The sequence below is a fragment of the Hippocampus guttulatus genome, unplaced genomic scaffold, assembly GCF_054856545.1.
Source record: "Hippocampus guttulatus isolate MCC_2025c unplaced genomic scaffold, RoL_Hgut_1.0 HiC_scaffold_166, whole genome shotgun sequence".
NCBI classification, from domain to species: domain Eukaryota; kingdom Metazoa; phylum Chordata; class Actinopteri; order Syngnathiformes; family Syngnathidae; genus Hippocampus; species Hippocampus guttulatus.
In genome coordinates this window covers 1-7,500 of record NW_028233855.1, presented here as the reverse complement: position 1 = coordinate 7,500, position 7,500 = coordinate 1, and positions in this window count along the sequence as shown.

The window sequence follows — 7,500 nt, the reverse complement described above, 5'->3', positions numbered from 1 at the left end:
GAGGCGAAGCGTGGCCGGCGGAGGGGCCCCTCGGCCGGATTGGGAGAATGAGAAAATTCCCCATATTTTTTCCTCCGCGGCGGAGGTACCAGGGGTCGGCCCGCCCGGAAGGAGAGGGCCGGCGAGGAGGCCGAGTGCGGCCGGGAAAGAGGCCTCTCGGTCGGATTGAAAACTTGGAGTTTGCAGCGCCGGAAGGGGCCGGCGAGGAGGCCGAGTGCGGCCGGGAGGGAGGCCTCTCGGTCGGATTGAAAACTTGGAGTTTGCAGCGCCGGAAGGGGCCGGCGAGGAGGCCGAGTGCGGCCGGGAAAGAGGCCACTCGGTCGGTTTGAAAACTTGGAGTTTGCAAGCCGGAAGGGGCCGGCGAGGAGGCCGAGTGCGGCCGGGAAAGAGGCCACTCGGTCGGATTGAAAACTTGGAGTTTGCAGCGCCGGAAGGGGCCGGCGAGGAGGCCGAGTGCGGCCGGGAAAAAGAGGCCACTCGGTCGGATTGGGAGTTTGAAAAAAATCCCCCATTCATTTCCAATGGCGGAGGTACCAGGGGCAAGGCTGGGGGTACCAGGGGCGAAGCTGGCTGGGGGTACCAGGGGTAAGGCTGAGGGTACCAGGGGTGCCGCTGGGGGTACCAGGGGTAAGGCTGAGGGTACCAGGGGTGCCGCTGAGGGTACCAGGGGTGCCGCTGGGGGTACCAGGGGTGCCGCTGAGGGTACCAGGGGTGCCGCTGAGGGTACCAGGGGTAGGGCTGGAGGTACCAGGGGTGCCGCTGGGGGTACCAGGGGTAAGGCTGAGGGTACCAGGGGTGCCGCTGGGGGTACCAGGGGTAAGGCTGAGGGTACCAGGGGTGCCGCTGGGGGTACCAGGGGTAAGGCTGAGGGTACCAGGGGTGCCGCTGGGGGTACCAGGGGTGCCGCTGAGGGTACCAGGGGTAGGGCTGGAGGTACCAGGGGTGCCGCTGAGGGTACCAGGGGTAAAGAGCGGGCCGGCCCGGCGGGCGAGTGTGGCCGGGAAAGAGGCCTCTCGGTCGGATTGGGAGTTTGAAAAAAATCCCCCATTCATTTCCAATGGCGGAGGTACCAGGGGCAAGGCTGGGGGTACCAGGGGTAAAGAGCGGGCCGGCCCGGCGGGCGAGTGTGGCCGGAAAAGGGGCCTCTTGGTCGGATTGGGAGTTTGAAAAAATTCCCCCATTCATTTTCAATGGCGGGGGTACCAGGGGTAGAGCTGGGGGTACCAGGGGTAAAGAGCGGGCCGGCCCGGCGTGCGAGTTTGGCCGGAAAAGGGGCCTCTTGGTCGTATTGGGAGTTTGAAAAAAATTCCCCCATTCATTTTCAATGGCGGAGGTACCAGGGGCAAGGCTGGGGGTACCAGGGGCGAAGCTGGCTGGGGGTACCAGGGGTAAGGCTGAGGGTACCAGGGGTGCAGCTGAGGGTACCAGGGGTAAGGTTGAGGGTACCAGGGGTGTTGCTGGGGGTACCAGGGGTCACCATTCATTTTCAATGGGGGAGGTACCAGGGGCAAGGCTGGGGGTACCAGGGGTGTTGCTGGGGGTACCAGGGGTAAAGAGCGGGCCGGCCCGGCGGGCGAGTGTGGCCGGAAAAGGGGCCTCTTGCTCGGATTGGGAGTTTGAAAAAATTCCCCCATTCATTTTCAATGGCAGATGTACCAGGGGTCGGTGTCCGCCAGACGGCGGTGTGGTAGGCAAAAGGCGGGCCGGCTCGGCGAGCGTGCGTGCCCGGGAAAAAGGCCTCTTGGCCGGCGTGAGAGTTTAATAATAGCGGGCCGGCTCATCGAGCGTGCGTGCCCGGGAAAAGGGCCTCTTGGCCGGCGTGAGAGTTTAATAATAGCGGGCCGGCCCGGCGAGCGTGCGTGCCCGGGAAAAAGGCCTCCTTGCAGGCGTGAGCGTTTAATAATAGCGGGCCGGCCCGGCGAGCGTGCGTGCCCGGGAAAAAGGCCTCCTTGCAGGCGTGAGAGTTTAATAATAGCGGGCCGGCCCGGCGAGCGTGCGTGCCCGGGAAAAAGGCCTCCTTGCAGGCGTGAGAGTTTAATAATAGCGGGCCGGCTCGGCGAGCGTGCGTGCACGGGAAAAAGGCCTCTTGGCCGGCGTGAGAGTTTAATAATAGCGGGCCGGCCCGGCGAGCGTGCGTGCCCGGGAAAAAGGCCTCCTTGCAGGCGTGAGAGTTTAATAATAGCGGGCCGGCTCATCGAGCGTGCGTGCCCGGGAAAAGGGCCTCCTTGCAGGCGTGAGAGTTTAATAATAGCGGGCCGGCTCTGCGAGCGTGCGTGCCCGGGAAAAGGGCCTCTTGGCCGGCCTGAGCGTTTAATAATAGCGGGCCGGCTCATCGAGCGTGCGTGCCCGGGAAAAGGGCCTCTTGGCCGGCCTGAGCGTTTAATAATAGCGGGCCGGCCCCGCGAGCGTGCGTGCCCGGGAAAAAGGCCTCCTTGCAGGCGTGAGAGTTTAATAATAGCGGGCCGGCTCATCGAGCGTGCGTGCCCGGGAAAAGGGCCTCCTTGCAGGCGTGAGAGTTTAATAATAGCGGGCCGGCTCGGCGAGCGTGCGTGCCCGGGAAAAGGGCCTCTTGGCCGGCGTGAGAGTTTAATAATAGCGGGCCGGCCCCGCGAGCGTGCGTGCCCGGGAAAAAGGCCTCCTTGCAGGGGTGAGAGTTTAATAATAGCGGGCCGGCCCGGCGAGCGTGCGTGCCCGGGAAAAAGGCCTCCTTGCAGGCGTGAGCGTTTAATAATAGCGGACCGGCTCTGCGAGCGTGCGTGCCCGGGAAAAGGGCCTCTTGGCCGGCCTGAGCGTTTAATAATAGCGGGCCGGCCCGGCGAGCGTGCGTGCCCGGGAAAAAGGCCTCTTGGCCGGCTTGGGGGATTGAAAAAAAATCCCCCATTCATTTTCAACGGGAGGGGTCGGCGGTACCGCTTGGTGTCCGCCAGACGGCGGTGTGGTAGGCAAATGGCGGGCCTGCACGGCGAGCGTGCGTGCCCGGGAAAAAGGCCTCCTTGCAGGCGTGAGAGTTTAATAATAGCGGGCCGGCCCGGAGAGCGTGCGTGCCCGGGAAAAAGGCCTCTTGGCCGGCGTGAGAGTTTAATAATAGCGGGCCGGCTCATCGAGCGTGCGTGCCCGGGAAAAGGGCCTCCTTGCAGGCGTGAGAGTTTAATAATAGCGGGCCGGCTCTGCGAGCGTGCGTGCCCGGGAAAAGGGCCTCTTGGCCGGCCTGAGCGTTTAATAATAGCGGGCCGGCTCATCGAGCGTGCGTGCCCGGGAAAAGGGCCTCTTGGCCGGCCTGAGCGTTTAATAATAGCGGGCCGGCCCCGCGAGCGTGCGTGCCCGGGAAAAAGGCCTCCTTGCAGGCGTGAGAGTTTAATAATAGCGGGCCGGCTCATCGAGCGTGCGTGCCCGGGAAAAAGGCCTCCTTGCAGGCGTAAGAGTTTAATAATAGCGGGCCGGCTCATCGAGCGTGCGTGCCCGGGAAAAGGGCCTCCTTGCAGGCGTGAGAGTTTAATAATAGCGGGCCGGCTCTGCGAGCGTGCGTGCCCGGGAAAAGGGCCTCTTGGCCGGCCTGAGCGTTTAATAATAGCGGGCCGGCTCATCGAGCGTGCGTGCCCGGGAAAAGGGCCTCTTGGCCGGCCTGAGCGTTTAATAATAGCGGGCCGGCCCCGCGAGCGTGCGTGCCCGGGAAAAAGGCCTCCTTGCAGGCGTGAGAGTTTAATAATAGCGGGCCGGCTCATCGAGCGTGCGTGCCCGGGAAAAGGGCCTCCTTGCAGGCGTGAGAGTTTAATAATAGCGGGCCGGCTCGGCGAGCGTGCGTGCCCGGGAAAAGGGCCTCTTGGCCGGCGTGAGAGTTTAATAATAGCGGGCCGGCCCCGCGAGCGTGCGTGCCCGGGAAAAAGGCCTCCTTGCAGGGGTGAGAGTTTAATAATAGCGGGCCGGCCCGGCGAGCGTGCGTGCCCGGGAAAAAGGCCTCCTTGCAGGCGTGAGCGTTTAATAATAGCGGACCGGCTCTGCGAGCGTGCGTGCCCGGGAAAAGGGCCTCTTGGCCGGCCTGAGCGTTTAATAATAGCGGGCCGGCCCGGCGAGCGTGCGTGCCCGGGAAAAAGGCCTCTTGGCCGGCTTGGGGGATTGAAAAAAAATCCCCCATTCATTTTCAACGGGAGGGGTCGGCGGTACCGCTTGGTGTCCGCCAGACGGCGGTGTGGTAGGCAAATGGCGGGCCTGCACGGCGAGCGTGCGTGCCCGGGAAAAAGGCCTCCTTGCAGGCGTGAGAGTTTAATAATAGCGGGCCGGCCCGGAGAGCGTGCGTGCCCGGGAAAAAGGCCTCTTGGCCGGCGTGAGAGTTTAATAATAGCGGGCCGGCCCGGCGAGCGTGCGTGCCCGGGAAAAAGGCCTCCTTGCAGGCGTGAGCGTTTAATAATAGCGGGCCGGCTCATCGAGCGTGCGTGCCCGGGAAAAGGGCCTCTTGGCCGGCGTGAGAGTTTAATAATAGCGGGCCGGCTCATCGAGCGTGCGTGCCCGGGAAAAAGGCCTCTTGGCCGGCTTGGGGGATTGAAAAAAAAATCCCCCATTCATTTTCAACGGGAGGGGTCGGCGGTACCGCTTGGTGTCCGCCAGACGGCGGTGTGGTAGGCAAATGGCGGGCCTGCACGGCGAGCGTGCGTGCCCGGGAAAAAGGCCTCCTGGCCGGCGTGAGAGTTTAATAATAGCGGGCCGGCTCTGCGAGCGTGCGTGCCCGGGAAAAAGGCCTCCTTGCAGGCGTGAGAGTTTAATAATAGCGGGCCGGCTCGGCGAGCGTGCGTGCCCGGGAAAAAGGCCTCCTTGCAGGCGTAAGAGTTTAATAATAGCGGGCCGGCTCATCGAGCGTGCGTGCCCGGGAAAAAGGCCTCTTGGCCGGCGTGAGAGTTTAATAATAGCGGGCCGGCCCGGCGAGCGTGCGTGCCCGGGAAAAAGGCCTCCTTGCAGGCGTGAGCGTTTAATAATAGCGGGCCGGCTCATCGAGCGTGCGTGCCCGGGAAAAGGGCCTCTTGGCCGGCTTGGGGGATTGAAAAAAAATCCCCCATTCATTTTCAACGGGAGGGGTCGGCGGTACCGCTTGGTGTCCGCCAGACGGCGGTGTGGTAGGCAAATGGCGGGCCTGCACGGCGAGCGTGCGTGCCCGGGAAAAATGCCTCCTGGCCGGCGTGAGAGTTTAATAATAGCGGGCCGGCTCGGCGAGCGTGCGTGCCCGGGAAAAAGGCCTCTTGGCCGGCGTGAGAGTTTAATAATAGCGGGCCGGCTCGGCGAGCGTGCGTGCCCGGGAAAAGGGCCTCTTGGCCGGCGTGAGAGTTTAATAATAGCGGGCCGGCTCATCGAGCGTGCGTGCCCGGGAAAAGGGCCTCTTGGCCGGCGTGAGAGTTTAATAATAGCGGGCCGGCCCGGCGAGCGTGCGTGCCCGGGAAAAAGGCCTCCTTGCAGGCGTGAGAGTTTAATAATAGCGGGCCGGCTCCGCGAGCGTGCGTGGCCGGGAAAAAGGCCTCTTGGCCGGCGTGAGAGTTTAATAATAGCGGGCCGGCTCATCGAGCGTGCGTGCCCGGGAAAAGGGCCTCTTGGCCGGCGTGAGAGTTTAATAATAGCGGGCCGGCTCATCGAGCGTGCGTGCCCGGGAAAAGGGCCTCTTGGCCGGCGTGAGAGTTTAATAATAGCGGGCCGGCTCATCGAGCGTGCGTGCCCGGGAAAAGGGCCTCTTGGCCGGCGTGAGAGTTTAATAATAGCGGGCCGGCCCGGCGAGCGTGCGTGCCCGGGAAAAAGGCCTCCTTGCAGGCGTGAGAGTTTAATAATAGCGGGCCGGCCCGGCGAGCGTGCGTGCCCGGGAAAAAGGCCTCCTTGCAGGCGTGAGAGTTTAATAATAGCGGGCCGGCTCGGCGAGCGTGCGTGCCCGGGAAAAGGGCCTCTTGGCCGGCGTGAGAGTTTAATAATAGCGGGCCGGCTCATCGAGCGTGCGTGCCCGGGAAAAGGGCCTCTTGGCCGGCGTGAGAGTTTAATAATAGCGGGCCGGCCCGGCGAGCGTGCGTGCCCGGGAAAAAGGCCTCCTTGCAGGCGTGAGAGTTTAATAATAGCGGGCCGGCTCCGCGAGCGTGCGTGGCCGGGAAAAAGGCCTCTTGGCCGGCGTGAGAGTTTAATAATAGCGGGCCGGCTCATCGAGCGTGCGTGCCCGGGAAAAGGGCCTCTTGGCCGGCGTGAGAGTTTAATAATAGCGGGCCGGCTCATCGAGCGTGCGTGCCCGGGAAAAGGGCCTCTTGGCCGGCGTGAGAGTTTAATAATAGCGGGCCGGCCCGGCGAGCGTGCGTGCCCGGGAAAAAGGCCTCCTTGCAGGCGTGAGCGTTTAATAATAGCGGGCCGGCTCATCGAGCGTGCGTGCCCGGGAAAAAGGCCTCTTGGCCGGCGTGAGAGTTTAATAATAGCGGGCCGGCCCGGCGAGCGTGCGTGCCCGGGAAAAAGGCCTCCTTGCAGGCGTGAGCGTTTAATAATAGCGGGCCGGCTCATCGAGCGTGCGTGCCCGGGAAAAGGGCCTCTTGGCCGGCTTGGGGGATTGAAAAAAAATCCCCCATTCATTTTCAACGGGAGGGGTCGGCGGTACCGCTTGGTGTCCGCCAGACGGCGGTGTGGTAGGCAAATGGCGGGCCTGCACGGCGAGCGTGCGTGCCCGGGAAAAATGCCTCCTGGCCGGCGTGAGAGTTTAATAATAGCGGGCCGGCTCGGCGAGCGTGCGTGCCCGGGAAAAAGGCCTCTTGGCCGGCGTGAGAGTTTAATAATAGCGGGCCGGCTCGGCGAGCGTGCGTGCCCGGGAAAAGGGCCTCTTGGCCGGCGTGAGAGTTTAATAATAGCGGGCCGGCTCATCGAGCGTGCGTGCCCGGGAAAAGGGCCTCTTGGCCGGCGTGAGAGTTTAATAATAGCGGGCCGGCCCGGCGAGCGTGCGTGCCCGGGAAAAAGGCCTCCTTGCAGGCGTGAGAGTTTAATAATAGCGGGCCGGCTCCGCGAGCGTGCGTGGCCGGGAAAAAGGCCTCTTGGCCGGCGTGAGAGTTTAATAATAGCGGGCCGGCTCATCGAGCGTGCGTGCCCGGGAAAAGGGCCTCTTGGCCGGCGTGAGAGTTTAATAATAGCGGGCCGGCTCATCGAGCGTGCGTGCCCGGGAAAAGGGCCTCTTGGCCGGCGTGAGAGTTTAATAATAGCGGGCCGGCTCATCGAGCGTGCGTGCCCGGGAAAAGGGCCTCTTGGCCGGCGTGAGAGTTTAATAATAGCGGGCCGGCCCGGCGAGCGTGCGTGCCCGGGAAAAAGGCCTCCTTGCAGGCGTGAGAGTTTAATAATAGCGGGCCGGCCCGGCGAGCGTGCGTGCCCGGGAAAAAGGCCTCCTTGCAGGCGTGAGAGTTTAATAATAGCGGGCCGGCTCGGCGAGCGTGCGTGCCCGGGAAAAGGGCCTCTTGGCCGGCGTGAGAGTTTAATAATAGCGGGCCGGCTCATCGAGCGTGCGTGCCC